Consider the following 13,957-nt stretch of genomic DNA (forward strand, 5'->3'; position numbering starts at 1 on the left):
CCCACTACTCATCTCCCGACTCCCTGCCCATAGGTCACCTCTGCTCATCCTATCTACAGCATACCTCTGTGTCCTGTCCACAGCTCACCTCTGTGATCCCATCCACAGCACACATCTGCCCCCCTTTTCTACAGTTCATCTCTGTGTCCTGTCCACAGATCACCTCTGTGACTCCCATCCACAGCTTACCTCTGAACCTCGAGTCCACAACTCACCCCTGTACCCCCTGCTCACAGCTCACCTCTGTACCCCCTATCCACGTCTCACCTCTGCACCATCTTTTCACAACTCTGCAAGCCCACAGGCGAGTAGGCCAACAGGCTGGGATAGAAGTAGCACTAAAAAATGTGGGTGGTTGTGGAGGCGCTCAGCAACAAATGTGGGGAACATGACCTGTGTGACAGACACTAGAAACACTGTTCCTAACATTGGTCTTAAAACAGGATGTCAGACAATATTCAGACAATATTCTGGTTGTCTGATATATGAGATCAGCTAATATGTAACCATCTTAGTTTCATAATCTCATTTTCAGTTTATTTGCAACCATCTCAGTTTCAGGATCTGAGAGACCCTGTCTAAAGGCAAGGTAAAAGAAGAGTTTCTTACCATACCGCAGCCAAACCTTTATGAATTTACATAAAGCTTCTAAGACCCTAAATTTCTAACCTAAATCTTGTGCTCATATGGCCATTCATGGCATCTCTGCTGGTATTGGAGACAGGTCATGCAGCTAACTGGTCTTGTTGCTGCCCCTTATCCTGTGACATCATGACATCACTATTTGTAGACTAAAATACCCTAAAAGACCCTTTAGTGGACACTTTTAATAGCAAATAAGCTTGAAACACATGTAGCGCACCCACTAAGGAGCCACAAGTAGATTAGGATCCCAACCCTGCACAGCCAGGCAAAACCAATTTTTCCAGCCACTCCAAAGTCAGAGAACAGTCCAGTACTTTTTTTTTTTCTTTTATTGAGGGATTATAACTTGGATGGGGATTGCGAATTAGGAGATGCCCTCTTGACTTCAAACAACTTCAGTGACAACTTTTCGTATACACACTCTATATACATTCCTCACTTCCTCCATCACATTTGCTTGCAGATCTCCAGCTGGCACACTGTTTGTGGATCTGACTAAAAGCACTCAGATTTTAGAGCAATAGCCTGTTATAGGCAGGAAACCGGGGCACCTTGGTGCGTATCAAAAAATCAGTATCCAGCATACATCCCTTTGGCTACTGATCCCAGAATGACCTCTTAAAGCACTGCCAGCCCGCCTGGCTGCAGCTGTCCCTTTCACTAACCCTCCTGGTTAACTTCTCCACAGTCCTCCCAGACTGACACTCTTTCCACAGTCCTTCCAAAATGCACACTCATCAGCCCCACTCGCCTGACTTCTTAGGAGTCTTCTGAGGGGATCTTCCAGAAGTGCTGACCTGCACCTGCTGTACTCTCACTTGCTCCCACGCCTCTAGGATAGGATTCCTTCATGTGTTGTAGAGTGTCCCTCCAGCACCCGAGCCCCCCCCCCCCGGGCCTGAGCCCCCCCCCCCCAGACTAGGAGGCACCCTGCAAGGGCCTCTGACAGTCTCCTAAGCACTCTATCCTGATCTTCCACCCGATTACAGCAGGACCCATGAGTATTTATGAGGTGGCCTGCCCCCTGCCAGCATATTTTGCTTGGGATTGGCAGCTCCTCCTAGACTCCACCCCACTGCATCTGGAAGCTTCTCCAAAGTTCCAGAAAGCAGGAGGAATCAACAGAGATGCTGCTTGATGAGTCATTCAGCCTCCTTGAGTCAGTCAGCCCCAATCCAGATTCAACCCATTGCTGGCTCTCAGCCAAGCCAAATTTCCATACACTACAGCTTACTCTACCAAAGAAACTATCTACATCTAGCACACTAGCTAGAGGGTGCTACACACAAAAAAAAAAACTTTCAATTGAATTCCTATTGAATATGGTTATATTTAGTAGTTAGGCTTGCGATACACTCATTGGATTTTAAAATGCCCTTCCTGATTGGCCCTGTTGACAACACCTTGATCAACAAAAGTAAAATTGTCAACTGACTTTTGGCAAAAGAGCCGGTTGGGAATCTATCTGTTAAACATCGGCTGTATCCAGTCAGATCAAATAGTCAGCAGTGGGAGATTTGTCCATTCAGCCTGGATGAAGCTTGGATGGGGGAATCTGTTACATTTCTTTCATTCAACCAACAGGCTAAATAGAAAAAATGTATTGCATAAATGAATGCCTATTCTTATCATGGACTCCAAAGCTAGCCATAATAAGGCAAATGTTGACTGAGACTGAGAGCAATGCTTTGCGGAAAATAACTTGCACCACAGAAATACTCAGACTTCATCTTCTGCATAACTTGAGAAATGCGTAGTTGTGGCACAGACATCTTTTCTCTATAGCAAAGGTACTGATTGGCAACTTGCTCTGAGATTTTCCACTATGTTGGAAATGAGCTTGTACAGTCATGAGCTTTTACAATGGATATGCTCCCCAGCTGTCTAGTTAATCCCCTAAAGAGGTGCTGAACTCTGGAAACTGTGCCCAAAAATAGGCTTCTTATTACACATCCATGCCTCTAACATTAGAACGTGAGAAAGAGGGACTAAAAGTGGGAGTAAAAATGTGTTTCAGTTTGCTATAGTAAATGGTGGGCATGACTACAATGTGCTAAATAATGGGCATCACTTCAAAAGGCATGGTTAAATAGAACTTGAGTCTACACATACTATATACAGCACACCTTTGCTGCAGTGGGACTTAAGCCCCGTACACACGCACCGATTGTTGGCCGACCGATCAGCCGTCTTTTGTCCAATGTTGTTGTGTTGGTTGAAAAGTGCTCTAGACTGCACACGAATTTTGTCGGCCAACAACAACCAACTGCAGAAGTGATGTCATGTTCTGGTCTACTTTTCGTGTGTTTTTTCTTCACTGAGCATGCCCAGTCTTGATCATCACATTTTTGTCGGCCGAAATCTGTACTGACTGACGAACAATCGGCCGTTCTGTTGTTGGCCAACAAAAATTTTATAGCCTGCACACCAGATTTTGTTTGGCCGAAAAGTCGCAGTCGGTTGTCTGAAGCATCATACTAACAAGCTGATAATCGGCCGATCGGACGTTGGCCGAAAATTTACGGCCAACAATCGGTGCGTGTGTACGGGCCTTCAATAAGGACATTGTAGGATTATCCTGGGGTCCAGGAGATCCCTCAAATTGCAGGACAGTCCTGCCAAATTTGGGACTGTTGGGAGGTATTAGTACCATACTAACACACCTGTGCACATGTCCACAGAGAGTCAATATGGAACACACCAGATACATGTCCACAGACCATTGACAATAAATAACAAAAATAAATATCAATAATAAAGTAGCATGTTATTTATTTCGGACATTATATTTATTTATTGTAAATGTGAACATGTTGACATTTATTATAATATTATAGTGTATTCTAAACTTTAATAATGATCTGAAATAAATATGATTTATTTACAGACCAACAAGCCTGAGGTACTGTTTACTCCTACTGAAGCTGAGACTTTTTCTACTCCCACTGGCCACAGTCAGGCACCCTTAATGTCTGAAGGACAATAAACTGGCCCTTTTTTAAAAGGTTTGGAGACCCCCATTCTATACAATCATATTTATCATTATTAATATTATTATTTTTACAGACCTTAGTCAGACAACCCAGCCTACCACACAGCAGCTGTGCAAGAGGCCTCAATGCTCAGATTACTATTCTGTCTGCAGCCAACATCTGACCAAGAAAGACATCCACCCTATTACCCAACTCTATGCGCTCCACTAAAGCTGCACACTCTATGTGGGGTTATCAAGGAAAGGGCTCAACTGATACCGCACATTGGGGCAGGGGTACGTTTATCAGCGTAGGTGCTCAATTGACACTGCACACTGGGGTGGGTGCAGTATTATCAGGGAAAGTTCTGGCATCAGGGTATACAGCATTGTTAGCCGTGGCTGTGCTCTGCTAATAATAATTTTTAGCATACAGGGACTTTGCAGTTATTTGTTTATTACACATTAAAAGAGAAGTATGGGTTCACTTTTCATTTCAGGATTATACTTACCTAGGTAGATGCAGCATCGGCCTGATGCTGCATCTGTCCCTGGGTGCCTCTCAGACTGAGTAACCGAGCAATCTAACACCTCCGATTGCTCTGCCCCCTGCGCTTATTGGAGTGCTAGGCTGTGGAGAGAGCGGGAGGGGCTGGCTCAGGCTTTCAGCAGCTCCAGGCATGTTGGCGGATCTCGACCATATGATTGCGATCCTTCTTGTGCCTCGACCGGCTCTTTGACTTCAGCCAACAGCGGGCTTTAGCCCTCTGTCTGCTGAAAACGGGTCACAGGAGTGCAGAATGAACAGCACTCCTGTGATCCCCAGGAGAAATACAGCCAAACAAGCTTTAGCTGTGCTTCTCCTTTAAAGGAGCATTAGGCACTGGGCATAGCTTAGTTATCCTGGGGCCCAGGGAACCCAGAATTTCCCTCAAATAACAGTCAATAACAGTTCTTCCAATTCCAGGACTGTTGGGAGGTATGCACACATAAGATACCATTTAAACACTTGCCTGGAAGATTAATGTACATATCACGTTTTTCTGGCGAAAAGGAATGTTTGCTCTCTGCATGCACACGGGTATGCTTTCTGTAGATGTTTACATACTGTAATTTGATCGTAAGAGATCTACAGCTACAGGCAGCCCACTTCAACTGAGTAAAGATTTTTTTTCCTACTTGGCAGAGGATATACAAGTGATTCTTATTTCAATCAGCTGGGGAGATACACACAAAGAAATTGGAAGCTACCTAGTTGATGAACTTTTTCCATTCCCAACACTGTGGGAAATAGATTGAGATCCATTTGATGGCCAAGCGTCACCATCCTGCCCGTTTATGAGCAAAGTCTTTCCTTGGTATAAATTCCACTTCTAGACTTGCAGGAGACAAACACCCCTTTTATCATTAATCCGAGCATTTGGATGTCATTGTTGATATATTCAAGTACATTCTTAAAAGCACAATGAATAAAACCTTTAGAAGCCATACTGTGGTTCTGAAGTAAAGCAAATTCCACTGGGCCCAGAGCACCTGATTTATGTCCTTCGACAGACACATGGGGAGTTGGGAAATCCATTCTTGAAATAAAGTGCATTCCTTTTATTCTTTTTAAGGTAAATGCTCTGTTCATCTGAAATATAACCACGCAATAAAGAATACAGTAAACCATTTGAAATTCACAAGCAAATTTAGATTTTTTTTCTACTAAAAAAAAGGCTTAGTGAACAGAAAAAAAAAAAATTAAACATTTGCATAGCAAATGTATAGTATTTACTGTTTAAGGCCTTATGCACACAGGTTTATGGTAAAACTGTTTCTCCTGATAGAAGAAAATCACCTAAGCTGCATTTTTTCAAACCAGTTTAGCAGAGTTTAACGTTTGTGTTTGGACATTTATTTATTTCATTGGCCAGAATTTTAGTTAATTCTGGCTATTGAATTTAATAAACGCTGGAGTACTAAATGGGCCTAGACACGTTTAGCAGTATTTAGCAGCCTCAAGCGTTTTTTCTGCCAAAACTCTGCTGCTCCTGGACGCACTGGCAGTGGGTTATTTTTCCGACCTCTAAACTCCCCTGCCAATAAGCACTGCTAAAAGCCTATATGTGCATGAACGAATAGGCTAACATGCAGAGAACTACATAAAAAGAACAAACAGAAGATAAAAAGCATAAAAACTTCTACTTTTGCGAGTATTCTTTGGCATTTATTATATTGTATGAATAATAAATCACTAGTAATGCACTAGGCATTTGCACCCTCCTGTTTTGTTGTTGCTATGGGACTTTCAGATCTGAGGAGGGCAGCATCAGCCATGCATCTCCAGGGGAGTTCATGGGGTATTGTTACTGGTTACTGACCCTTCTGACAGTGGTGGATCTCTGAGCACTGGGAGTGACAAGTGTTTTTTGTGTAAAACATGCAGGGGAGTATAGAAGCAGGGCTCCAGAAGCCCCTAGGAGCAGCTGTAAAAATGTCCAGTGTGCATGCAGCCTTAAAGTGGAAGCTCAGCCTAAAACTAAAATCTCTAAGGCTCCGTTTCTACTAGTGAGACTTGTCATGCGGCTTTGGTCACATAAAGTCGCATGACAAGTCACAGCCCATTGATTTCAATGGCATCCGTTCCAATCTATGCGACTTAAAGTTGCAGTAATTTTGAAAAGGTTCTTTTATGTGACTTTTGATGCAACTTTGAGTCAGAGAGTGTAAAGTCAGATCAAAATTGCACTGAAAGTTGCATCTCTAAATCGCGGAACTTTGAAGTAGCACTAGTGGAAACGTAGCCTAAATCTATTTGCAGCCACAATCTAAGACTAACCTATCTAGCCCTGTAAAGAAGAAATTGCTATACATACCTTTTCTGAAGCCGCTCCGGTCCCACACTGAGCTGTCATTGGCAACTTCTCTGTGAAGGCGGTGCAGGAGAGGCAGCGACAACAGAAGCCCCATAGTAAGTCTATGGGTGACGTCACTTCCCATTAATTTCCCAGCCGTTGTCGGCTGTCTCCTGCACAGAGCTTCTGCCTCTGGAGACCGGATGGCTTCAGAAAAGGTATGTTTAGCAAGTTTTGCTTTACAGGGCTAGATAGGTTAGTCTTATGCCTCGTACACACGATCAGATAATCATACAAAAAAAAATCCCCTTCGAATTGATAATCTGATTGCTAGTACACAGCTTTCGACAGACGATCACGACATTTCGTCCAACAAAATCTGAAGGGACAAATATGAAAACTTTTGTCGTACGATAGCCTAGCGAACGATAATCTTTTAATCAGTACAGTATGAGTATGCTAAAAATCGATAGAAAAAGACCACGCATGATCAGAAACACTAAAATAACCCTGAAAAAGCCTGGTTGCCATTGTTTTTGTTTTGCACTATCCGATACGTAGCTACTCAACCAGGAAGATTTTCCAGAATCGTACGAAAAAAATCATACGTCTAGTACGCATTGTTGAATTTGATATTAGTATCATGCAACAAAACGATAAGTCGTCCGATTATCTGATCGTGTGTATGAGGCAAAAGATTGTGGCTGCTTGTAGATTTAGAGATTTTAGTTTAAGGCTGAACTTCCACTTTAAGCATTAACAAATGCAATTTTCATCCAATTCATTCAAATCTTGTATTACTGGCCATTTTAGTTATAGCTAGTATTATAGTTATAAAAATTTACCCCAGAATAAGTTAATGGTAGCAGAATGTTGAGTGCTCTAAATTCAGAACCACTGGACTGTACAGTCCACCATCTTAAGAGCATTAAAGGGCCCCAGGCAATGCAGTGCACTGGGGCCCTGCTTAAACAATCACCTACGAGAATGAGAATAAAAATGCAAATTATCGATAAGGCTATATTTATTGGTACAGCAGTGGCAGGCTAATGACAGCTTCCAAGTTCTGCAGCTGGGTCCTGTGAACACACACACAGACCGGAGTCAGACTCGACTGCCCTGTGTGTGCCTGTTCTTGTGGTGGCGGACAGGCATTCCTGTGGACTCCCGCTCTACGGCCCAAGTGGCCTGACAGCAGCACAGAGCTGACTGGCGCTTGCCACCTGCAAGTTCGGCGGTAGGGCGCACACAGGAATTGGGACTAATGCTTGGCTGGGACTGGGTCACTGGGCAGATGGGGACCCGGGGAACTGCCCAGCGTGCCCATTTGGTAAGATGGCCCTGTAACAATGAGCAACTTGCAGAGAAAGAGGAGATTTCTACATGGTCTATCTTGAATGCATTGGTCCTCTATCATTGACCCAGTGATGCTCATGCAGGCACAGCTATTCTTTTTATATTAACTAGGCCGGTCCTGCATTGACCAGAAGAGAAGAACAGTACATACAAAAGTCGTATCGTTTACAGTCATGAAATGGGAGCTATAGGCAAATGTTCTTTAGACTAGTTGAGGAATCAAACGTTGACTTCCAAACTGCATTGTCTTACCACTCACCTGTGGAAATTGCAGTGCTTCCACAAAACTAAGAGTGCCTTTGAGTTATAGCAGAACATCTGAGAGCCAGAAAATATCTGAAGTCAGTATTGAAATGCTCAATACCTAATGTACCTTGGAATGAAGTAAAATGTAATGAAGAACATTATTATAAGATAAACAAGCTGCATTCTGAAAATATAACGGAGCAATAAAAAATCTCGAGCAAGCTGCACAATCGCCGAGCACAGCTTTTGAAAAGCCTATTCTGTAAAATGGGCATAGCTGGGACTTTATTTCCTGACAGATAAATATGCTGTCACATGTTTCCTTTCCCCTTTGCTCCAATGATCTGTGCAGTTTTGGCAACAGCACACAAATCATATCACACAAACCAAATCTTACTGGTTTAAAAAGAATGTCTGACATTTTCTCCTAATGGGAATCAGTTTGGATAATGTCATCACTGACCCTTTCACCAGCAGTGCTGGGCTCAACTAATCTGCCCAACTGGAATTAAGGTGAAGAATTTCTGGCACTGCTACGCATTGCATAAGATTTATCCTCAAAATAAAAGAAAAAAAAAAGCAGTGTCTGAAAAGTCATTGTGATATGGGTAATAAACTGGTCAAAAAAGTGAAATGTGGAAAGAAAATATGTATTTTTATTTTTTGCATGCTGTTTTTATGTTTTCCATAATTTAATAATGCAGCAATAATTGCCTAATAGTCAAACTGACTCTTGAATAATTTATTTATAAAAGGATTTGGCCAAGTGCTATTTGTAAATAAAATGGCTAAAAAAAAACCCTATTATAGCTCTGTCATTAGAAGCAATTTGGTGAATTAAATGTGCTTTCTTTTGTGTTTCTATGCCTCTTAAGGTGGCTAAAAATATAAAAGAATGTCGATTTACCTTTGCTCTAGGAATATTTATATTGTTTTTTGACGTTTCCTGTCTAATCCGGGGTGAGAACTCTTGGGAGACTGGCTGGGATAGATTTTTCTGGCAGATCACTATTGTTTTCATTTGGAATAAGCCAATTTCCAGGTGCTTAATAGGTAACTAAGTCATAGACATCTGGTGGCTTCTTTTATCCTCCAGTTAGGCAAGACGTTGCGGGTCCATATGTTACAAGTGTTGGTGAGATGTGGTGCCATGCATTCGGAATGGCACCACAATGAGCATTACAGGCAAAGGTGTGTTGTGGGGCAGCGCAATACTTGGCAAAGAAGTATAGTGCATTGTGGTGCTAAAAATGCCTTACGCACGATTTTGGTCCATTGTGGTGCATTGGCCTGCCCTAACACAATACGTGTTATTGCATGGGCACACATTGCCAGCTAAGAGAACCTTCACCCCTACTTTTTCTCTACAAGTCTAAACATCCAGATTTGCCTAATGCAAAGGTCTATGTTTGTACAATGTTCGTGTAGCAGAGAGAATGCTCAGCATCTAGATTGTACATGCTCTGCCAGCACCCACCTAAGGGTCTTAAGTAGTTTAACTGGCTCACATACTAACCTCTTTTTTTCCTATAACAAGATTTAACCTGGACAAACATTCAACTGCCACAAAGTAATCACAAGTTGTTAGTAGAGTTGATCCTGAAATTTGGACAATGTAAGATTTGAGTTTTATGAATTTTGGATGTCCCAAGCTAAATCTGAATTTCAGTGTTTTTGGTTCTGTTTTCCTGCCAGGCCCAAACACTGAGCAATATCCTTCTATTCCTGGTACAATTTTTGGAATGAGGAACTCATGATACCGTTGTACCTGTGTCTATATTTCCCCTCACCTTTCCACGTCCTCTTCCTATGACTCCTGTCTGACTCAGACTCTGAGGAATTTCTATAAAGGTAAACATAATGGCTTCCAGTGTTGCTTGGAGCTGTTTCTGGTTTTTCAGATTTCCCCAGACTGTGTCTCAATTTCTCAATTTGTTAGCCCAATCATTTCCTCAGGCAGGGCTCCCAGGTATCAAACCGAGCTGCGCAATTTTGCATCTGTTGCTGTTCTGTAATAAGCACTAGTTCAGATTCCTATTGACTTCTGTGAGACTTCTAAAAATTCCTAATTTTGGGGGCTTGCACTGTTTATAAAAAGTTCAAAAACTTTTTAGAAGTCTGCTAATCTCCTCAGTACTTTGTTCCTCGTAAGCTGTGCCGTTAGCACAATGTCTTGAACTATAAATGAGCTGCTTTTTTCATTGACGATAAGAAGGCATAATTGTTAACAGGTTATAATTGCTCCTAATTTCACAACCGTTTCCTGCTATTAAAATAGACAAGAGTTCTTATGTAATTCTTTTTTATGCTACTTGTTCTGCTGCTACCGAAAATTCAGCGCTACACAGAAAATCTTTACATTTGTTGCCAAGGTAATCTGGGACTATTCAGATCTGTAATTTCTGAGCAACTGGTGTATAACAGTGAAGGTTCTCATTTATCCAGGTCATAGTATAGCTCAGAGTTTCTCAACCAGTGTTCTGTTCTGTAGAACCCTTGGGTTCCTCCAGAGGTTGCTAGGGTTCCTTAATCAATGAGCAATTTCTAACTCTCCCACTGGCACCATTGTTTTAGCTATCTATAAGGGGGAAGGTGATTCATCCTAAAGACCACAATTGTAAGTAGATTTCGGTCAACTGACCATCACACTAATGTGTACAATACAAACAATTATTTTGCCCGTAGCACTTTAAATGAGGCATGACATATAGCTGGGTTATGCATTATCGATTTATTCAACAACACATAAAATTGTTAATACATACATCAGAGGGGTAAAAATAACAAGTTGGTTCTTATACCTGACAAGTATCAACAGAAAGCATGCAATTCTTAAAATAATCGTTTTCATAGAATATTTAAAAGAACACATCCAATTAAAAAGGGAGAATGCATCCTAAAACTCGTTTTGTGAACAATATCTTCACCTCCTCAGGATGCCTTCTACATAGATGTGCCCTGTAGATGCCTTCTACATATTGTCTGTAAGCTACAAAATGGAAAAACAATGTTTTTTGAATATGTTATATGATGAAACTCCCCTAGAATTAAGGATGAGGTCAATGCTATTTCAACTGTTATCACTGGTTAATAGAATAGTACTTACAACCCAACTATGAAAACATTGGTGTAACACCTCCAACTGACAACAGCTGCATGCACATTTCTTTAACCACTTGCCGACTGCCTAACGCCGATCTACGTCGGCAGTCAGCCCCTCACAGGCAAAGTGACGTAGGGCTACGTCACTAGCTTGTGAGGGTCTAGGGAGCGTGCGCGCGCCCCCGGAGGCGCGCTCCCGCTCCCGCGTGGTCACGGACCCCCCCGCGCGTGTGACCAGCGGACCCGATGTCCGCCGGTCACTCGGCGATCGGCGGGGGAGAGGGAGAATGTCAGGCAGCTTGTGTAAACAAGCCACCTGTCATTCTCCTCGCTGTAAAGACACTGATCACACGGATCTAGCATGTAGATCCGTTGATCAGTGTCCTTACAGCTCAAGCCACAGCCAATCACAGTAGAAAGCACGCTCCTAGGGATACACACAGCCCCTCCCTCCCAAATAAAGTTAACCCCTTCACTACCAGTGTATTTTTACAGTAACAGTGCATATGTATAGCACTGATTACTGTAGAAATGTCACTGGTAACCCCAAAAGTGTCACAAATGTCAGTCAAGGGTCCGATCTGTCCGCCCCAATGTCGCAGTACCGCAAAAAAAATCGCAGATCGCCGCCATTACGCGTTAAAAAAAAAACAACAAAAATGACAAAAATCTTTCCCTTTGTTAGTAAACGCGATAACTTTTGCGCAAACCAATCAAAATACGCTTTTTGCGATTTTTTTTACCAAACATAGGTAGCATAAAACAAATTGGCCGAAAATGTTAAAAAATTTTGATTTTTACATTTTTTTTGGGGGGAATTTCATATAAAAAATGTGAAAAATATTGCTATTTTTGCAAAATTGAGGCTCTTTTTTTGTTTATAGCGCGTGATCAAAAAATCGCATAGGTGATCAAATACCACCAAAAGAAAGCTCTGTTTGTGGGAAAAAAAGGACGCCAAATTTGTTTAGGTACAGCGTCGCACGACCGCGCAATTGTTCGTTAAAGTCACGCAGTGCCGAATCGCAAAATACCCCCTGGTCGGAATGGGGGTAAAATCTTCCGGGGCTTAAGTGGTTAAAGAGGATATATTTAGGCACTTGCTCTTTTTCCATGCTTAATGGTAGTGCATTGATCATAGCTAACATACATTTTATGACACTCCTCTTTTTTTCTGTTTGACAGGGCTATGTACTTGTCTTTGATGGGATCATGGACTTTCAATCCTTATCCATACATTGCCATGTGCTGCATCTGGTTGTCTTGTTGGGGTGTCATGGGCCCCTTCCACAGCTCCCAGGTCAGACACCCTGTGGCGGTTGTCATTTTGAGGTGTAACACCAATGTTTTTATACCATTTATCAAGCTGAGTTGTAAGTACTATTCTATTACCCAATTTTACTACCAATTTTAGGTATCAGATCACTTTTTTTTTGTTGTTTGAACACTAATGTATCATGACTTGTAGATATAGTAGAGTTCCCTGAGATTGGAAAGCAATTTCAAGGGTTCCGCTATGTTGAAAAGGCTGAGAAAGGCTGGTATAGCTAGTAATCCCGTCACATTCAGCTGGACTTGTGCTGTGACACTAAAGATATTTCGCAGCTTACCCACATCTTCAGTTCCACTGAATGATAGGAACATACCCCAGTAATTATGTGGACACATGATGTCATTATGTGGATTATGTAGCACAGTCACTTAAAGCGGTTCTAAAACCTTAAGGTTTTTTTTTTTTTTTTAACCCTAATACATTCTATGCATTAAGGTAAAAAAAACCCTGTCTTACTAAAATTAAGATATGCAATGTTCGCAGCACCACCCTGGTCCAAAACATTGGTAATATGGTCAACAAATTCAATCAGATTAGTCTGACATGATCTGCCCTCAGGAAAGCCATGTTGCTTTGGGTCCAGCAAGTTGTGTATGCTTAAGTGATCAATGAGCTTTCTTTTCAGAAGTGATTCTATTAACTTGGCTACAACTGGTGTTAAACTCACTGGATTGTAATTGCCAGCTTCTACCTTGCTGCCCTTCTTATGGATAGGCACAATATTAGCTGCCCGCCAGTCATAGGGAACTTCTCCTAAGACATTAATTTAAAAGGTCCCTTAATGGGTATTGTTATTTACTTCTTTCTTATATTGTTATATTAATTCATTCTTCCATTTATTCTTACTAACTTTCCTGACATATAATTGAGTTGCCTCCAGGATGGTAGACTTGAATAGTGCCCACTGTTTACTTACTCTTGTCATTTTTCTCCAACCTTTTAATTCATTTTTAAGAAATGTCCCCATTTCAGCAAAATGTGTCCTTTGGAAAACTTTTGTTTTTGTATAAGATTTTTCAGTTCTTGTTTTAATTTCAAGAACTGAAAAATAAATTAGAACCGGCTGCCCTTCAATAAGGTGTCCATCTTATTATTAGAACCGGCTGCCATACAATAAGGTGTTTCCAACGCCTTTTTACCAATTTTAAATATCTAGATATTGTATTTTACAATTAAAAGGGCAGCAGGTTTTAGCACTTTTTATACTTATAAGAGCCAGGCGCCTTTACACTATTTTTACTGAAAAATAAATTAACTAATCAAAAAATTAATCAATTAATCATGAACTGAAAAATTGATACAGCTCTCACAGCTCTTTCCCGCCTCACATTGGCTCCGGCTGCTGTCATTCAAGTTCTGTGACAAACTCGCCGAAGAGGAGGAGTCAGGATCACCAGCGGGCGACCCCAAAAAAAGAGAATCGGGCTTCTCAATGTGTCAAGGCAGATGGTGATTGTTTAAATACAG

Source organism: Pelophylax lessonae (genome assembly GCF_965119305.1).
Source record: "Pelophylax lessonae genome assembly, chromosome: 5".
Classification (NCBI taxonomy): domain Eukaryota; kingdom Metazoa; phylum Chordata; class Amphibia; order Anura; family Ranidae; genus Pelophylax; species Pelophylax lessonae.